Source organism: Calonectris borealis, unplaced genomic scaffold (genome assembly GCF_964195595.1).
Source record: "Calonectris borealis unplaced genomic scaffold, bCalBor7.hap1.2 HAP1_SCAFFOLD_59, whole genome shotgun sequence".
NCBI lineage: Eukaryota > Metazoa > Chordata > Aves > Procellariiformes > Procellariidae > Calonectris > Calonectris borealis.
In genome coordinates, this window is record NW_027441465.1 from 840099 (window position 1) to 854584 (window position 14486).

Consider the following 14486-nt stretch of genomic DNA (forward strand, 5'->3'; position numbering starts at 1 on the left):
AGTCCTCGGGTCTGTTCCAGACGGACTGTCCTGATGGTGCCTTGGTGGGTGTGTCTGCGGGGGCTCTGCGTCCTGGTTGGTTGGGTGGAGGAACCCAATCTTTGAAATTAAGTTTCAACTTTTATTCTTGCCTCTTGCAAAAGCCACCTAACAAACATTCTGGAATACCAGCTTAAACCGGTTTTGTTGCTAACTGCGTAGTGATAGGCAAGAGGGCATGCGCCGAAGAAGATACGCTATTCGTGGAATAGTTATGAATATGTATTAGCAGGTGGGATATAAACCGAAGGCGGGAACTGTACGGTGTGCATCGTGGCAGAGCAGAGACTCCCGACGCACCCAGCGCTGTTTGCTTACCTCTATTCGTTTAATAAATTGTAAACTTAAATTGGAATCCTGTTTGGGACTAAATCATTTATCACAACTGGGGGCTCGTCCGGGATGGTCTTAGTTCCTGAATTCTGACTTGATCTAGGAGGGGCGCCCCACCATTTGGTGGCGCCTGATCGGGTCGGGTCAGGACTGACACCATCCTGAACCTGAATAGGTGCAAGCAAAGAATTTGATTTTTATTTATTGGCCAATAAATTTGATTTTTATGAGCTCCCTTGCCGGCTGCAGTAGTTTATTGTGCCCGTAATTCTGCGCGCAAAGATCTGAACGAAGACGACGGAGTCGTGAGTATTTAAGGCGTATACCGTTCGGTTGGGTGGGATTCGGTTGCCTGTGTGTGTAAGAGTGTGACTGAGACGGAACCTAGTTCCGAAGCGATTGTGGAGGTCTTCTAACTGCGGTTCCAATCTCCCGCGAGGGACTTGGCCGGTGAAGGACCGAAGCGATTCCTATAGGATTCGTGGGTGGGTGATAGGTCCTAAACCCCCTGCAAGACACTCTTACTGGTAACCAAGGGCTGTAGGAATTGCCACAGTAAAATTCCTAGATGAGTCAGACAAAATCGAAGGCCCAGGACCAGAAGAAAGGGAGCAAATTACCAGACATACCACCAGAAAGTCCATTAGGAATAAAGATTAGAAATTGGAATGAAAGGGGCCCCAGAAAAGGAAAAAGTAAATTAAAATTGGTTCAATATCGCATGGTTGAATGGCCGAAGAAGCCTTTAAGACCACATGTCTTTTGGCCTGTTTTTGGATCTTTTGAAGACTGGATTTGCCAGGCCTTAAATATAGATGTTAATTCAAAGGAACCTTTTAGTCAGGAGGAAAGTGATTATGCAGGATTATGGATCAGAATTTTCCATCGCCGGCGGGTGGGGGGAACGGCCGTGCCGGAACGGGGAGCTGATCAGGGACAAGTCCGGGGCCGGCGCGGCCCCTCCCCTCCTCCTGCGCGGCGGGGCCGGCCGGCGAACTGGGGGAACCCGTTTGTCCGGTCTGACGGCGGCTCCCGCGGGGCGGCCGGGCGGGAGCGGGGCCGAGGGAGGCGTGAGAGGTCCCTGAGCGAGCGAGCGAGCGGCGCCGGGACCCGCGCCCACAGGCGCTGCCAGCGGGCGGGCTGGGGCCGCGCCGCTGGCGGGAGCGGGGCGCTGCCTCCGCCGGCTGCACCTGCCGCGGGGCGGCGGCGGCTCCTGCCGAAACTCGGGCGCTTCGGTAGAAGGGGAGCGGAGCGGGTCCCCAGCCGCAGCCGCGGGCCAGCCCCGCGTCCTCTCGCCTCCGCGCGGGTTTGCGGCCGCGCCGGTAGCGAAGTGCGGCGAGGCGGGCTGCCGTGCCGGGGAGCGGCGGGGGCGCACAGCGGGGCGTCGTCCGGCAGGGCGCTAACCACGTATGTCACCTCATAACACGCCCATTCTCCCCGTAAAGAAACCGGACGGGTCATACAGGATGGTGCAGGATTTAAGAGCTGAAAATCAGCGAACAATCACTAAATTCCCTGTGGTGGCAAATCCTGATACTTTATTGCCTTTGAGTGGGAGGACCCCGGCACGGGACGAAAACAGCAATTAAGATGGACGGTGTTACCACAGGGGTTTACGGCGTCACCAAATCTATTTGGACAAACTTTAGAGAAAATCTCACAGGATTTCACAATACCCAAGGAGGTAAAATTATTGCAATATGTGGACGATTTACTAGTAGCAGGAGAAACTGAAGAGGGGACCCAAAAAGCCACCATTAAATTGTTAAATTTTCTAGGGGAAAAGGGATTAAAGGTGTCCCGATCAAAACTACAGTTTGTAGAACAGGAAGTAAAATACTTAGGACATTGGCTGAGTAAGGGAAGGAAGAAGTTAGATCCTGACAGGGTATCTGGGATTCTATCCTTAAGACCCCCACAAACTAAAAAGGAAATCAGGCAAATATTGGGATTATTAGGATATTGTAGACCATGCCTTGAAAACTATAGTGAAAAGGTAAAATTCCTATATGAAAAATTAACTAATAACCAACTCAAGTGGTTTACTGAAGAGGATCAGAGATTCGAGGAAGTAAAAACGGCATTAATCCAAGCACCTGTATTGAGCCTCCCAGATCTGGAAAAACCTTTCTCTCTCTTTGTGAATACATCAAGCCAGACAGCATAGGGAGTTCTTACTCAAGACTGGGCAGGAATCAAAAAACCCGTGGGGTATTGTTCTAAGTTACTTGATCCAGTAAGCAGAGGATGGCCTGCTTGTCTCCAAGCTTTGGTTGCTACAGCATTATTAATAGAGGAAGTTAGGAAAATTACCTTTAGTGCTCCTTTAAAGGTGTATACCCCACACAATGTCAGAAATGTTTTACAACAGAAATCAGAAAAATGGTTAACAGACAGCCGGATCCTAAAGTACGAAGCAATACTAATAGACTCCCCTGACTTAGAACTGAGGGTGACTTCTGCTCAGAGTCCAGCACAATTTTTGTTTGGAGAACCATCGGAGGAATTACAACATAACTGTTTAGAGGTAATTGAGACCCAGACTAAGGTGAGGCCAGATTTAAGAGAATCTGAGTTGGAAAATGGAGAAGCGCTGTTTATAGACGGCTCCTCCCGAGTGGTGGAAGGGAAGAGAAAATCGGGATATGCAATAATCAATAGGGACTTAGAACTTGTGGAATCAGGACCTCTGAGTCCATCATGGTCAGCTCAGGCTTGTGAGCTGTATGGCGTATGTAGGGCCCTGGAATTATTAAAAGGAAAAAGCGGGACTATATTTACGGATTCTAAATACGCCTATGGGGTGGTCCACACTTTTGGAAAAATTTGGCAAGAAAGAGGTTTGATTAATACTCAAGGGAGGAATCTAATACATCAAGAATTAATAGTAAAAATTTTAAAGGCATTAAGAGAACCAAAGGAGATAGCAGTAGTACATGTGAGGGGACACCAAAAGGCATTAGATTACCGAACCAGAGGAAATAACTTAGCAGATAAAGAGGCCCAGGAAGCAGCCCTGAGGACTGAAGTTGCTAAAATTAATGCAGTACAAACAAAGGAGGACACCAGCGAAGAAGGGTGAGAGGAAAGAGAGAAGACGTTTACCCCTGAAGAACAAACAAAATTGGAGAAAATAGGAGCTAAATTAGAACAAGGAAAATGGACACTGCCCGATGGGCGAGAAATGTTGCCAAAAGCCTACGCCAGGCAAATATTGGAACGTTTGCATGCGCAAACACATTGGGGTACAAAGGCATTAAGTGATCATTTCCTTAAACAATTTGGCTGTCTTTTTGAAATAGCAAAGCAAATTACACAAGGTTGCTTACCTTGTCAAAAGGTAAATAAAAAAGTGTTTCGACAAGTGGCCACGGGAGGGAGAAAAACAGCGTACAGACCTTTCGAGAAAGTACAAGTCGATTTTACTGAATTGCCTAAGGTAGGGAGGATAAAATATATATTGGTAATAGATGATCATTTAACACAATGGGTAGAAGCTTACCCTGTAGCACGAGCTACGGCACAGATGGTGGTAAAAATTTTATTGGAACATTTGATACCTAGATATGGGATAATCCAGTACATTGATTCTGACCAGGGCACACATTTCACTTCTAAAATAATAAAACTATTATGTCAATCATTAGGTATTCAGTGGGAATACCACACTCCGTGGCACCCACAAAGCTCGGGGAAGGCAGAAAGAATGAATCAAACGATAAAACAACAATTAGCTAAATTGATGATTGAGACACAAATGCCCTGGACCAAATGCTTACCATTGGCACTTTTAAACATAAGAACTAAACCACGTAGTGAGACTGGATTATCGCCATATGAAATGTTATATGGCATGCCTTATTTTCAAGGAATGCCTTTGGGGAACAATGTAATTGAGAATCATAGTATCCAAAAATATATAATTACCATTGGAAAAAGATTAAAAGAATTAAGAGAGATTGGGATGGTGGCCCAAACACCACCTTTAGGATTTGCAATTCATCAGTTGGAACCAGGAGATAAAGTTCTAATAAAAACATGGAAAGAAGGAAACTTATCTCCCCTCTGGGAAGGACCTTTTCGTGTTTTATTATCTACAGAAACAGCTGTGAGAACTGCCGAAAAAGGATGGACACACGTGTCGCGAGTAAAGAGTCCAGTGAAGGAGTGGAGAGTCACATCTGCACCCGGAGAAACTAAGCTAACCGTCAGACAAACTTGAAGAGGCCTTAATCAAAGAGTATAAGCTAAGTTGCTGTGGGAATTTTATTGTGACTACTCCTGTAAAAATTGGTGAAATAACAGGGAGCAGTTAAGCATTATCCCCTAGGGATAACAATAGGCTATCCACAGAATACACCACATTTTTGGGACATAGCATACAAATTGGAAGAGGCCACCCCTTAAGATTAAAGAAGAGGGCAAGACCCGATAGGAAACTAGTGCAGTGGCTTGAAAAAGTCTGCCAAGGGCTGCAACCCCTTTGGGCTGTGACTGCCATCACTATGACCCTTACCGGACCTCTTCTAGTCCTACTTGGGGTGAGTTCCTTGACCCTGACTACGGCAAACAACTGATGTCCCAGAACTAAGGAGACACCGTATTGCTACGATTTTTGTGAAAAAAACGGGTGGGGTTGTGTCTGCTGGAGTACAGAATCCAGTTGGGGTTTACCTCAGAAGTGTAAAGGAAGCAAAAATGGAAACACAGCCAGCCTTTTCTAATTGTACAGCCCGCATTAATATTGAAATAAAAGAAAAGGCAAAGGAATCGGTGAACTCAATTTATCATGAAATAGAAACAGGAGTGAAATATGAAATTCCCACAGTTGCTAAAAATCTATTTGTATGCACTTGGATTAATTGTAAAAACTGCTTTGTATCAGAATTGCTTAGCTTTGGGTTATTTGCTAGCACAAGAAGGGGGTGTTTGTGGAAAATTTAATCTTAGAATCATAGAATCATAGAATCAGTAAGGTTGGAAAAGACCTCTGAGATCATCGTGTCCAACCGTCAATCCAACACACCATGCCCACTACACCATGTCCCTAAGGGCCTCATCTACACGTCTTTTAAATACTTCCAGGGATGGGGACTCTACCGCTTCCCTGGGCAGCCTGTTCCAAGGCCTGACCACTCTTTCAGTAAAGAAATTTTTCCTAATGTCCAATCTAAACCTCCCCTGGCGCAACTTGAGGCCATTTCCTCTCGTCCTATCGCTAGTTACTTGGGAGAAGAGACCAACAGCCACCTCGCTACAACCTCCTTTCAGGGAGTTGTAGAGCGCGATGAGGTCTCCCCTCAGCCTCCTCTTCTCCAGACTAAACCACCCCAGTTCCCTCAGCCGCTCCTCATCAGACTTGTGCTCCAGACCCTTCACCAGCTTCGTTGCCCTCCTCTGGACACGCTCCAGCACCTCCATGTCCTTCTTGTCCTGAGGGGCCCAGAACTGAACACAGGATTCGAGGTGCGGCCTCACCAGTGCCGAGTACAGGGGCACGATCACCCCCCTGCTCCTGCTGGCCACACTATTCCTGATACAGGCCAGGATGCCGTTGGCCTTCTTGGCCACCTGGGCACACTGCCGGCTCATGTTCAGCCGGCTGTCAACCAGCACCCCCAGGTCCTTTTCCTCCGGGCAGCTTTCCAGCCACTCTTCCCCAAGCCTGCAGCGTTGCCTGGGGTTGTTGTGGCCCAAGTGCAGGACCCAGCACTTGGCCTTGTTGAACCTCATACAGTTGGCCTCGGCCCATCGATCCAGCCTGTCCAGGTCCCTCTGCAGAGCCTTCCTACCCTCCAGCAGATCAACACTCCCATCCAGCCTGGTGTCATCTGCAAACTTACTGAGGGAGCACTCGATCCCCTCGTCCAGATCGTTGATAAAGATATTGAACAAGACCGGCCCCAGTACTGAGCCCTGGGGAACACCGCTCGTGACCGGCCGCCAACTGGATTTAACTCCGTTGACCACAACTCTCTGGGCTTGGCTGTCCAGCCAGTTTTTTACCCAGCGAAGAGTGTAGCTGTCTAGGCCGTGAGCCGCCAGCTTCTCTAGGAGAATGCTGTGGGAGACAGCGTCAAAGGCTTTACTGAAGTCCAGGTAGACCACATCCACAGCCTTTCCCTCATCCACAAGGCGGGTCACCTGGTCATAGAAGGAGATCAGGTTGGTCAAGCAGGACCTGCCTTCCATGAACCCGTGCTGGCTGGGCCTGATCCCCTGGTTGTCCCGGACGTGGCTCGTGAGCGCCCTGAAAACCAACCGCTCCATGATCTTCCCCGGCACCGAGGTCAGGCTGACCGGCCTGTAGTTCCCTGGATCCTCCTTCCGGCCCTTCTTATAGATGGGCGTCACACTGGCGAGCCTCCAGTCATCCGGGACCTCCCCAGTTAACCAGGACTGCTGGTAAATGATGGAGAGCGGCTCGGCAAGCTCCTCCGCCAGCTCCCTCAGTACCCTCGGGTGGATCCCATCCGGCCCCATAGACTTGTGAGCGTCCAGGTGGTGTAGCTGTTCTTTAGAAATTGATGATGAGGGAAAAGCTGCAAATGAGCTTGTAAAAGAAATGAAGAAAATTGCACATGTCCCAGTTTGGAATAGTTGTATTGGGGATATGTGGAGGATTGTTAAAAATTCCATGTTTAATACCTTGTTTCGGTTATACAAGCAATGCAGATATCTGAAGTATAATAATAAAAACAAAAGAAGATCCGAAATTGATACCAATTCGGCAAGTATTGACTCGATTGGAAACAACACCACGAATCAATACCATAAAAAAAGAAGATGAGGGATTGTGAAATGTGCTCACTTTATTCGTGTCAATATGGAACAATGCTAGGGCCGCATGGTGAAGTGTGACCCTCTCTGTACATGTAATCTTTAACCGTTCTGATTGTTCTTGTACAGCCGCAGGCTACTGGTTGCCTTAAAAAGAAGGTAGTTCAAGTCCTCGGGTCTGTTCCAGACGGACTGTCCTGATGGTGCCTTGGTGGGTGTGTCTGCGGGGGCTCTGCGTCCTGGTTGGTTGGGTGGAGGAGCCCAATCTTTGAAACTAAGTTTCAACTTTTGTTCTTGCCTCTTGCAAAAGCCACCTAACAACCAGCTAACTGCATAGTGATAAGCAAGAGGGCATGCGCCAAAGAAGATACACCATTCGTGGAATAGTTATGAATATGTATTAGCAGGGGAGATATAAACCGAAGGCGGGAACTGTACGGTGTGCGTCTTGGTAGAGCAGAGACTCCTGGCGCAGCCAGTGCTGTTTGCTTGCCTCTATTTGTTTAATAAATTGTAAACTTGAATTGGAATCTGTTTGGGACTTAATCATTTATCACAGGAACATCCTTCTCTCTATGACCACTTTAGAACAACCGACAATAGCCAACAGTTTGTAGCACTAAACAACGTAGAACTATTTCCAAGTTTCCTGTAAGACAGGAGGGGGATGCCTGGGTGCCCCATGGCAGGGCTGGGACTCGTGCCTCCTCTCTGCCCTTCCTGCAAGAGTCCCAGCCCCACAACGAAGATCCCGAACAGAACGAACAAGAGCAGGAAGGTGATGCCTGTGGGGACAGAGGGGACACGTGGCGGGGGGCTGGGGACTCACTCAGCCCCGTCGCCAAGCCCTCCGCAGTGGACCCAGGCGTCCGTGCCCCCTTACCCCCAGAGAGCAGGGCCACGTCCCCCCGGAACGTGCGGTGCGGCTGGACGCTGCGAGTAGCTCCGGGGCAGCCCCAGGCATTCAGGGGGTGCCAGGAGAACGTGGGGCGGGTGTGTGGGGTCCCCGGAGGGCCCAGGCCTGCGGGTGCACCAGTATGTCCCGCCCTGCCCTCCAATGCCGAATCATATCATCATCATCCTAATCATCCTAGAGTAAACTCATCTAAGAAAGTCATCTAATAAAATGCTAAGATGACCCCTCTGGAACCTTCCGTGCACCCCCCCAAGAGGGAGACCCCTGCAGACCCCCCCCCGACTGCATGTCCCCATTCTGGGCCTGGAAGAGCGAGAAGAGGGAGCATCCTAACACACCAACCCTCATTTCCCAGCATTTCCCCCAGAGCTGCAGCTGGGATCGTTTAAGGATCCCTCTGGAGACGCTTCTGTGGTCAGGCTGGGCGGAGGCGTGAACGCCTCGGGTTGTGTGCAGGCAGTAAATGGGGTGGGCATTATGGCACGTGCCTCCCACATGCCGGCTGGCAGTGTCCCATCCCAGTACAAAGCCGGTTAGAGCAGAAGGGAACCCACTTTCCCCTCGCCTATCTCCTGGGGTCCTCCCTGCATGGGCCCTGACCCACCGGTGCCCGGCCAGTGCTGGCCCAGTCAGGCGGAGACCCCACAGTGCTGGCCCCGTCAGTCCTGACCCGCCAGTGCTGGCCCAGTCAGGCCCAGAGTACCCAGTGCTGGCCCCGTCAGGCCTGACCCGCCAGTGCTGGCCCAGTCAGGCCCAGAGTACCCAGTGCTGGCCCCGTCAGTCCTGACCCGCCAGTGCTGGCCCAGTCAGGCCCAGAGTACCCAGTGCTGGCCCCGTCAGGCCTGACCCGCCAGTGCTGGCCCAGTCAGGCCCAGAGTACCCAGTGCTGGCCCAGTCAGGCCTGACCCGCCAGTGCTGGCCCAGTCAGGCCCAGAGTACCCAGTGCTGGCCCAGTCAGGCCTGACCCGCCAGTGCTGGCCCAGTCAGGCCCAGAGTACCCAGTGCTGGCCCCGTCAGGCCTGACCCGCCAGTGCTGGCCCAGTCAGGACCAGAGTACCCAGTCCTGGCCCCGTCAGTCCTGACCCGCCAGTGCTGGCCCAGTCAGGCCCAGAGTACCCAGTGCTGGCCCAGTCAGGCCTGACCCGCCAGTGCTGGCCCAGTCAAGCGGAGACCCCACAGTGCTGGCCCAGTCAGGTCCAGAGTACCCAGTGCTGGCCCAGTCAGGCCTGACCCGCCAGTGCTGGCCCAGTCAGGCCCAGAGTACCCAGTGCTGGCCCAGTCAGGCCTGACCCGCCAGTGCTGGCCCGGTACCAGCCTCGTCAGGCCTAACCCTCCCGGTACCGGGTCCGGTCAGGCACTCCCCCAGTGGGAAGAGACCCCCGCAGGGGTCAAGCTCTGCCCAGGGGCAGATAGCCCCCGCCATGACCAAAGCTTCCCCCCAGGGCAAATGCCCCCTCCCCAGGTGCAGCTCCCCTGCCCAGGGGCAGCTCCTGCCCAGGGGCAGATCCCCCTTGGGGCAGAGATGCCCCCCAGGGCCAGAGATCCCCTCCCCGGCTGTAAATCCCCCACCCAGGGGCCGATCCTCCCGCCAGGGCAGATCCCCCCAAGAGGAGATACTGCCCGCCCAGGGGCACTTCCCCTCCCTGAGCTCTGTGTGGGGCAGCCGAGGGGGGTAAATGCCCCCTCCCCGGCCTGGGGGACAGGCAAATCCTGCCCCCGGGGCAGGAGCGAGGGACTGAGCTGGGGGCAGCGGCCGGAATTGTCACCGCAGGGCTCAGCACCACACTGGGGAGAAATTGAGAAGAAATGGCCACTGTCAACACGTTTAACAAATGAATTTAGAGTCAAGAGAGAATAAATTTGGAAGAATGTTTAATGGCTTCGAAAGAGATGTATAATGCATCACGGCAGCCCCAAACAACTTCCTGGCTTTGTTTTCTTTCTTTCTTTCTTTCTTTCTTTCTTTCTTTCAAAACCAAAAGAAAGGCTGGCGAAGGGCGTTTGCCATCTTCGTGTTGCAAGTCCTTTCCCTCCTCGGTCAAACTGAACTGCTGGTGGTGCACCGTGTCGTCTCCAAAGCCTTGCTGGCAGACTGCCTTGCTGACGTCAGTCAGTGCGCTGCCATTAGCCCCCCCACGTCAGGAGCGGTCCACCTCGGGGACCGCTCTGGGCCTCCTCTTTCTGCCTCGGGCAAGTGCAATCCCTTGAAGAAAGAGCTGCCTAGGGCAAGGGCAGCTTCCCCATTCCCCGGGAGGGAGGTGCCACTGTTGTTCAGCACAGCCTCGTCTCACCTCATGTGCCCGCGGGGCTGCCAGGACCAACGGCAGCTGCAAGGGCCTCTCCAGCACGCCAGGACGGGCTGGAGCCTGGAGATGGGTTGGGGTCGTGGAGACGGGCTGGGGCCGTAGCATGGGCTGGGAGGCGGAGTTGGGCTGGGGATGTGGAGATGGGCTGGGACCTGGAGCTGGGTTGGGACCTGGAGCTGGGTTAGGCATGTTCAGCTGGGTTGGGGAAAGAGAGGTGGGCTGGGGCCGTGGAGATGGGCTGTGAAATGGAGCTGGGTTGGGGCCATGGAGATGGGCTGGACCATGGCGATGGGCTGGGCACGTGGAGATGCGTTGAAGCCGTGGAGCTGGGTTGAGGCCATGGAGATGGTTTGGGGAGCTGGGGCTGGGTTGGGGCCGTGGAGATGGCCTGGCACATGGAGATGGGTTTGGGACCTGGAGATGAGCTGGGACATGGAGACTGGGGTCAGAGCTAGGAGAGGAGCAGGCAGGCTGGGGCATCTCTAGCTCTGGAGACGTGTGCTGGTCCTGGACATGTGCAGCCCTGGGACACACCCCCCCAGCGCACGCGGACGCCCACCCATGGGACACGACACCAGGGGAGACGCAGGGATTGCAGGGACACGCACACCCGTCATGCAATCATTCCAGCTTTATTTTTGGAGCCAGGGCCGCGGTGGTGCAGCGGCGGTGGTGGCCGGGGCCCTTGGGGACACTGGCTCCGCAGACGGCCACCGCTGAGGTGGGCTCAGCGGCAGCGCCTGCGTGTCCCTCGCCGACGCCGGCTCCTGGGAGACCGGCGCCGGTGTGCCAGGTGCCGGCGTGGGCTCCGCGCATAGCGGCGCCGACGCCGGCTCTGGGAGCGGTCCGGTGTGCGGCGGCGGCGGCGCCCGCTTCTGCTGCGGGTGCTGCTGCGCAGCGACCGTGCCATGGTGGGCTGGCCGAGTGGAGTTCTGTGCCCCCCGCCCTGCTTTTATAGGGGTGCCGTGGCGAGACCCTTTGTGACAGGGGCGCCTTACAGGGCCAACGTCACCAGCGACATCACAATGACCCCACGGTGTCGCCCGGCCACGCCCGGGCTCCATGGCTACCGGCCAGCCCCAGCCCGCAGCAGGAGGGCTGGCGCCCCACGGCAGCACCGGCCCCGCGTCACCACCACCATGTGCCACCAAGGCAGCCAGGGCCGGCAGCAGGCGGGCGAGGAAGATGCCGGCGACGGGGAGCGCGCCTCTGCCAAGGACGAGCAGGGCCGGCAGCACGTGGTCCTGCAGCAGAAAGAGGGGCAGGAGCAGGACCAAGAGGAAGAGGAGGAGGAAGGTGGTGCAGGGCAGGAGCGGGACGAATGCCACCGCCAGGCCGAAGGAAAGGAACATCCTTCTCTCTATGACCACTTTAGAACAACCGACAATAGCCAACAGTTTGTAGCACTAAACAACGTAGAACTATTTCCAAGTTTCCTGTAAGACAGGAGGGGGATGCCTGGGTGCCCCATGGCAGGGCTGGGACTCGTGCCTCCTCTCTGCCCTTCCTGCAAGAGTCCCAGCCCCACAACGAAGATCCCGAACAGAACGAACAAGAGCAGGAAGGTGATGCCTGTGGGGACAGAGGGGACACGTGGCGGGGGGCTGGGGACTCACTCAGCCCCGTCGCCAAGCCCTCCGCAGTGGACCCAGGCGTCCGTGCCCCCTTACCCCCAGAGAGCAGGGCCACGTCCCCCCGGAAGGTGCGGTGCGGCCGGACGCTGCGAGTAGCTCCGGCCATGGCCATGACGAGGTTTTCTTGTGAAGAAGAGCTGGGGGGAGACGGGGCTCAGCGAGGGGACCCAGGCGTGTGGGGACTGGGGCTGGCAGTGGGGCCCAGGAGCTTGGGCAGCCCCAGGCATTCAGGGGGTGCCAGGAGGACGTGGGGCGGGTGTGTGGGGTCCCCGGAGGGCCCAGCCATGCGGGTGCACCAGTATGTCCCGCCCTGCCCTCCAATGCCGAATCATATCATCATCATCCTAATCATCCTAGAGTAAACTCATCTAAGAAAGTCATCTAATAAAATGCTAAGATGACCCCTCTGGAACCTTCCGTGCACCCCCCCAAGAGGGAGACCCCTGCAGACCCCCCCCCGACTGCATGTCCCCATTCTGGGCCTGGAAGAGCGAGAAGAGGGAGCATCCTAACACACCAACCCTCATTTCCCAGCATTTCCCCCAGAGCTGCAGCTGGGATCGTTTAAGGATCCCTCTGGAGACGCTTCTGTGGTCAGGCTGGGCGGAGGCGTGAACGCCTCGGGTTGTGTGCAGGCAGTAAATGGGGTGGGCATTATGGCACGTGCCTCCCACATACCGGCTGGCAGTGTCCCATCCCAGTACAAAGCCGGTTAGAGCGGAAGGGAACCCACTTTCCCCTCGCCTCTCTCCTGGGGTCCTCCCTGCATGGGCCCTGACCCACCGGTGCCCGGCCAGTGCTGGCCCAGTCAGGCGGAGACCCCGCAGTGCTGGCCCCGTCAGTCCTGACCCGCCAGTGCTGGCCCAGTCAGGCCCAGAGTACCCAGTGCTGGCCCGGTCAGGCCTGACCCGCCAGTGCTGGCCCAGTCAGGCCCAGAGTACCCAGTGCTGGCCCAGTCAGGCCTGACCCGCCAGTGCTGGCCCAGTCAGGCCCAGAGTACCCAGTGCTGGCCCAGTCAGGCCTGACCCGCCAGTGCTGGCCCAGTCAGGCCCAGAGTACCCAGTGCTGGCCCAGTCAGGCCAGACCCGCCAGTGCTGGCCCAGTCAGGCCCAGAGTACCCAGTGCTGGCCCAGTCAGGCCTGACCCGCCAGTGCTGGCCCAGTCAGGCCCAGAGTACCCAGTGCTGGCCCAGTCAGGCCTGACCCGCCAGTGCTGGCCCAGTCAGGCCCAGAGTACCCAGTGCTGGCCCCGTCAGGCCTGACCCGCCAGTGCTGGCCCGGTACCAGCCTCGTCAGGCCTAACCCTCCCGGTACCGGGTCCGGTCAGGCACTCCCCCAGTGGGAAGAGACCCCCGCAGGGGTCAAGCTCTGCCCAGGGGCAGATAGCCCCCGCCATGACCAAAGCTTCCCCCCAGGGCAAATGCCCCCTCCCCAGGTGCAGCTCCCCTGCCCAGGGGCAGCTCCTGCCCAGGGGCAGATCCCCCTTGGGGCAGAGATGCCCCCCAGGGCCAGAGATCCCCTCCCCGGCTGTAAATCCCCCACCCAGGGGCCGATCCTCCCGCCAGGGCAGATCCCCCCAAGAGGAGATACTGCCCGCCCAGGGGCACTTCCCCTCCCTGAGCTCTGTGTGGGGCAGCCGAGGGGGGTAAATGCCCCCTCCCCGGCCTGGGGGACAGGCAAATCCTGCCCCCGGGGCAGGAGCGAGGGACTGAGCTGGGGGCAGCGGCCGGAATTGTCACCGCAGGGCTCAGCACCACACTGGGGAGAAATTGAGAAGAAATGGCCACTGTCAACACGTTTAACAAATGAATTTAGAGTCAAGAGAGAATAAATTTGGAAGAATGTTTAATGGCTTTGAAAGAGATGTATAATGCATCACGGCAGCCCCAAACAACTTCCTGGCTTTGTTTTCTTTCTTTCTTTCTTTCTTTCTTTCTTTCTTTCAAAACCAAAAGAAAGGCTGGCGGAGGGCGTTTGCCATCTTCGTGTTGCAAGTCCTTTCCCTCCTCGGTCAAACTGAACTGCTGGTGGTGCACCGTGTCGTCTCCAAAGCCTTGCTGGCAGACTGCCTTGCTGACGTCAGTCAGTGCGCTGCCATTAGCCCCCCCACGTCAGGAGCGGTCCACCTCGGGGAGCGCTCTGGGCCTCCTCTTTCTGCCTCGGGCAAGTGCAATCCCTGGAAGAAAGAGCTGCCTAGGGCAAGGGCAGCTTCCCCATTCCCCGGGAGGGAGGTGCCACTGTTGTTCAGCACAGCCTCGTCTCACCTCATGTGCCCGCGGGGCTGCCAGGACCAACGGCAGCTGCAAGGGCCTCTCCAGCACGCCAGGATGGGCTGGAGCCTGGAGATGGGTTGGGGTCGTGGAGACGGGCTGGGGCCGTAGCATGGGCTGGGAGGCGGAGTTGGGCTGGGGATGTGGAGATGGGCTGGGACCTGGAGCTGGGTTGGGACCTGGAGCTGGGTTAGGCATGTTCAGCTGGG

General features: G+C 55.5%; 1 long non-coding RNA gene across 1 annotated transcript; it reads left to right on the forward strand.

Annotated features, from left to right (window-relative positions):
* Positions 1–376: 376 nt before the first annotated feature.
* LOC142076537 (uncharacterized) lies at positions 377–5239 on the forward strand. Its single transcript, XR_012671206.1, has 3 exons — positions 377–677; positions 4473–4989; positions 5105–5239. It is a non-coding gene; the product is annotated as an uncharacterized LOC142076537 (long non-coding RNA).
* Positions 5240–14486: the final 9247 nt, after the last annotated feature.